Raw genomic sequence first — 5,724 nt, forward strand, 5'->3', positions numbered from 1 at the left:
TACACCCTTCTGAGGGCTAGATCCCATGTCCCAGGCCCAGGCTTCCTACGTGAAGTCTGGAAAAGCTTGTCATAGGGGCAGACCAAGTCCCTGTGTGTGACAGGTTCTGTTTCCACAGCAACTGTTGCCAGCTTCACCGCTCCTTTCTGTCTTCATCAGTTTTTCAGCCGTGAGTGAATTCCCCAAATATCACTTCTGGTAAGAAATGAGTAATCCAGGATGAAAGACCCTCAAGAATAACCCTAAAGGGGCCCCTGTGGTTGTACCAGAGTACATGGGTGAGGACTAGCCATGCTTGGCCTCGCGACACTAGCCAAATAAACCCCCATTCCTTACTTCTTACCCCCATAATATGTTCTGCTCTAACGTTGCTCTCTGGGCTTTTGAGATCTGGAAGCAGAATAGTCTCTATAAGGAGGTGCTGAGTACAATAAGTTACAGCCAGCGGACCTGTGAAAGGGAAGTTGTACTTGCAATATATTTCCTTCCACGTATTAAACTGAAAGCTTTCAGGCTTCAAATAAAAGGAAGATATAACCGTGGCTTAAATTACTTTTACTGGGGAAAGGCAAGTTCAGACTTTAGGTGGTGGCGCAATGATGTCACAGAATTACATGCCCTAGTTTTCTGCTCAGAATCCCATAGGAAGTTGGCTTTTCCCCCATCAGACCATTGCCTGAAGGTTACATCTTCATACTACAGAAGATAAGCACAAAAGGATGCAATCTCGCTAATGATCTGTTTCTGTATCTGGAATGGAAGCCACAGCAGAATCACATGTGCATCATTTAAAAAAGTCACTATTGGAGAGAAATCACATCTCCATGCCCGAAGAATCTGTCATGATCAACCTCGGGACTGTGAATTAGCATTGGTCCAACCTTCACTCAAAGCAAGACGATTGATTCAGTGAGGAGGGAGGCTTGGTACAGTAGTCAGCCTGAAGTAAAGCCTGTAACCAAAAAGCTTGCTGATACCTGGAATTACGTTTCAGTTTTTTGCATTGCATTAATACATTAATATTTTCCTTCTCTTCCTCTTCCTCTTCCTCCTCTTCCTCTTCCTCTTCCTCTTCCTCTTCCTCTTCCTCTTCTTCTTCTTCTTCTTCTTCTTCTTCTTCTTCTTCTTCTTCTTCTTCTTCTTCTTCTTCTTCTCCTTCTCCTCCTCCTCCTCCTCTTCTTCTCCTTCTCCTCTTCCTCCTCCTCTTCCTCCTTCTTCTCTTTCTCTTTCTTATTTGCTTGTTTGAGGCAGGGTTTCTCTTTGAAATAGTCCTAGAACTCACTTTGTAGACCAGTCTGGCCTCAAATTCACAGAGATACACCTGCCTCTGCCTCCCAGGTGCTGGGATTACAGGTGTACACCATCACCACCCAATAAAATTTTTAATTAAAAGAGATTTTGTCCCAGCCAGGCAGTGGTGGCACATACCTTTAATTACAGCACTTGGGAGGCAGAGGCAGGCAGATATCTATGAATGTGAGGCCAGCCTGGTCTACAGAGCAAGTTCCAAGACAGCCAGGGCTGTTACACAGAGAAACTCTATCTTGAAAAACCAGAGAGAGAGAGAGAGAGAGAGAAAGAGAGAGAGAGAGAGAGAGAGAGAGAGAGAGAAAGAGAGAGAAAGAGAGATCTTATCCCACTGAACAAAGTAACACTTTCAAAACATTTATGCCCAAACTATTTAGTCCACCATATTTTTAGGAAATCAGCAAGAAACTGAGCAGGGCGTGACATACCTATAATCCCAGCCCTGGGGAGGCTGAGCAAGAAGAGTCAAGAAAGCTAAGTTCAAGGCCAACCTGTGCTACGTAGCAAAAACCCTATCTCGACTCAGACGCAGAATGAAGAGGAGGAAAGAAAACTGAATTCCAAGAGAAAAAAAAAACCTTCCATTCATTAGGAGCATTGACGGACTACTTACAACGTGTTGGCTGCCAACTGAGAGGAACCCTGTTTGTTTTGCTGACATTTATGGAGTGAGTATCCCTCCCGTCGTCCTTCTAAACTGCCAATCGTTCGGCAACGGGCTAGCAGAACTCCTGAAAATGGAGCTGTCAACTTTTGTAAGCATGTGTCAATGAATTCCAGCAAGATATTGACCCCCCCCGCCCCGTGTTCTCAGGATCTTGCATTGCACACTTCCATCTGTGTGGCCCCGCCTCTTCTCTAGCGTGCACACTAAGCTAGGCATTCCCATTGTGTTTCAAGGACGGAAGTCTAGTGCCACACAGTGCAGATCTTCCCATCCCACCCCAGCTATAGGCTACAACCCAGTGTTTTTTGGTTTGTTTTTATATTTTTTATTATTAATTTTATTCTGAGCACAATAAGAGACCCATGACTCTTTCAATCATTTGAAAGGGTCTCAAATACTGGAATTTTACCCAGGTAGCATTAGAACAGTGTGTGTGCTGGAAACTCTTAATGGCCTTGGGATAACAAAGACTACAACAAGCAAGGATCACCAGAAGCCTTTATTCTTGTTTGGGAGAAAATAAAAAAAGAAAAATGTAAATGATCTCATCAGAAGTCTCCAGGACAGAACGCCTCCCACTCCTGTTGTGAGTGCATTTGAAAAAAAATTTTAGGTTCTTCTCATTTTTTTTTTTTGTAACATCAAAGAAATTTTCTAAAAGCACCGAGATTGGTCCCCCAGCTCTGCCTCCGTACCAAGGAACAGCCTGAGATACAAACGTGAAGTTTTTACAGCTTTTTTATTTCCTTATTTTGGAAACATTCCCCGGCATTTCTGCAAGCTGAGGGGCTCATTTCTCCTTGGCCTGCTCCAGTTGGTTCAAGAGAAACACAAAATATGAATGTTGCAAATGCATAAAATGTAAGAAAAAGAATAGTTCAAAAAGGCAAATGCTTCTGAAAGTGTGAAGTACACTGTTCCTCTGTAAAGAACAACTGGGTCGAAGTTGAAATTTCTACAATAAGTTTTGCCTCATGAGAAAAAGAAATACTGGTTTCCTCTCCTCTTCTCCGCATTTGGTTTACATTTCTGAATGGATCCCTCTTCAGTCCGCTGATACATCGGGTTGAGAATACTCTCTTGGCTCCAATTCATCCGTGGGATCCTAAGAATCTGAGTCATTGACCACATGGCAGGGAGCTTGGGCAAACGTTGACCCATTTCTCGGATTTAAGAACCATATCTATTCCAATGCTTCACCACCAAGGTCTTAAAGGAAGACACATTGGTTTTCTGCTGTTTTGTGGTCACTGATCTGGAGATAGGGTAAGGCTTTGGTGTGAATCTAGTTCCCAGGGTGAATTGAGTCCTGCCCAGAGGGCCACCTCCACGGTTTAGATCCCGAGAAGATACAACAACAGGTGAGCTACACCGACGTGAAGAATTTGATCCGTCCTCTCCTACTTTCCATTTCGACCTTGATAGCACTATCTCCAAGGTCCCCTCCCCTAGGGCTCCTCCCCTAGGGCTCCTCCCCTCCCCTAGGAACAGATCCCTAGACTCTCCCATTCACTTCAGCTTGACTGTGAATAACTCCTGGGCTCCGCTCAGAGAACGACTCTGCCGCTCTGACAATATTTAAAAGGATGAATGTGCTCTTGGTTTTAAAAAATAAGGCCCCTTCTGCCAAATATAAACTTGACTTTCTCCCAACATCTTCCTCTGCCAGATGTCACCACATACAAGCAGCCATAGCACACACTGTAACCATCCTGGAGCGACAGACAAGATGGGACAAAACTGGTCAGAAGTGAGAGCTCAACTCATATTGTGGGGAGCAAGTGAATTTGTAGCAGCAAGCAAATTGGGATTACGGAGCAAGACACGTCCGATTTCTCCTCAAAAGCATGAGCCAGCTGTAGTGGTCCACACTTTAATCCCAGGACTTGGGAGTACATGGCTTTCCATGAGTTCTAGGCTAGCCTGGTATCTAGTGAGTTCTAGGCCAGCCAAGCTTACATTGTGAGACTCTGTCTCAAAAACAGACAAATGACTCATTTTGTGTATCCTGAGACGTAGGAATCTGATTTGTGAAAGCCAGCAGAACATAGCAACCATTGAGATGGCCCCTGAAGCATTGTCCTCCCAGGCCAAGCAAGGCAGAGCTGAGAATCATCACTACTACTTCCAGATGCTTCCAAAGATGTTATCACAAAATCGCTTGTCTTGCTTATAAATAATTTCTGCTCGCCCACTTTTTCTTTCCTCCAGTGGTTCTTGAGCCTTCCTTCGGTTTTGAGTTTACACTGTTTAAACACGCTTTAAAGGTGTTTACCTGAAGCTAGAAAGTAATGCCACAAATTTGCAGAAGGTGTTTGGGAAACTGATTAGCAAGTAGGTGGATACAGCCAATCTTGGGGTGATCTTCAGCCTCTTAGATAAACATACAAGCCTTCCAAGGTACTAGTAAGTCAAAATGGTTTTTCATTATAACACAAGATACTACTAACAAGGCTCAAAAGCTCGTTGGGTTTCCTTAACATTAATTAAAATTTTTATGTATCACTTTTACTTTATGTGTGGGGAGGGTCATCATGAGGGTGGAGACCAGAAGACAACTGTGCACAGCTGATTCTCCTTCCACTTTTATGTGCGTCCTAGGAATCAAGCTCAGGTCATCAAACTGGGTGGCAGAAACATTACCAGATGATCCATCTCACTAATCACAGTTCTCCATCGTTTTCAAGAGTATCTTTTGGGTTCCAAGCCGAGAAAATTTGAAAACTCTAAACTAGGTACGTTGGAAAGCTAACTAGAAAGCAATAAAGTCAGGCTAGAGAAATGGCAGAGCAGCGACGGGCACATGCGAGTCTTGCAGAGGTCTGAGCTTAGTTCCCAGGACCTACGTCAGGTGCCTCACTACCACGACTATCACTCTGGCTCCAGGAGGATGTGGTACCTCTGACCTCCAAAGGCACTACGCTTGTGCGCATACTCCCCATACACATAACTAAACATCTTTTAAAAAGAAAAATAAAATGGAGAAAATGGACAGATGGCTTGGAGGTTAAGAGCACCGACGGCTTTTCCAGAGGACCCGGGTTCAATTCCCAGCACCCACGTGGCATCTCACAAGCATCTGTGGCTCCAGTTCCGGGGGATCCGGCACCCTCACATAGGCATACATGTAGGCAAAGCATCAAAGCACATAAAATAAAAATAAATAAATAAAAATTTTAAAAGGAATAAAACCATTCAGCAGAGTGCTAGGATTTGTCAGTCAATGAATTCTTTTCTGTAGGTTGTACACAGCTCAGGACTTCTGCCATTGGGCACCCATTTAGATCCCTGCGTCTTCTATGCAGTGTGTGCACACATGCAGACACACACATGCATACATATATACATACACACACATAGACATACACACATACACAACATACACACATGCACACCCACACATCTTACCACCACCTTATAATCAGAACACATTTGAACTAGAGTTCATTATCTAATCATGGCCAACCTGCTTGCTGTAAATTTGACCTAAATAGATGCTTATCTCTCTTTGAAAAGAAAGTTTGTTTTCTCAGCAGCAAGCAAACACTAAAGAACACTAGCCACAATTTAGGTAGCGTATAGTAACTTGGGAGGTTTTTTGATAAGACGGGTGCCCAAAAGGAGACCATTTGGTACTTCATTTAAAAGAGATTGGCTGAATCTTGTTTTGGTGAATTACAGAGCTAACTGATGGGAATGTATTGCTGAGTAAAACAGTCCCAAATCTTTTTTTTTTTTTTTTTTTTTTT

The sequence above is a fragment of the Microtus ochrogaster genome, chromosome 4 (assembly GCF_000317375.1).
Source record: "Microtus ochrogaster isolate Prairie Vole_2 chromosome 4, MicOch1.0, whole genome shotgun sequence".
Classification (NCBI taxonomy): Eukaryota; Metazoa; Chordata; class Mammalia; order Rodentia; family Cricetidae; genus Microtus; species Microtus ochrogaster.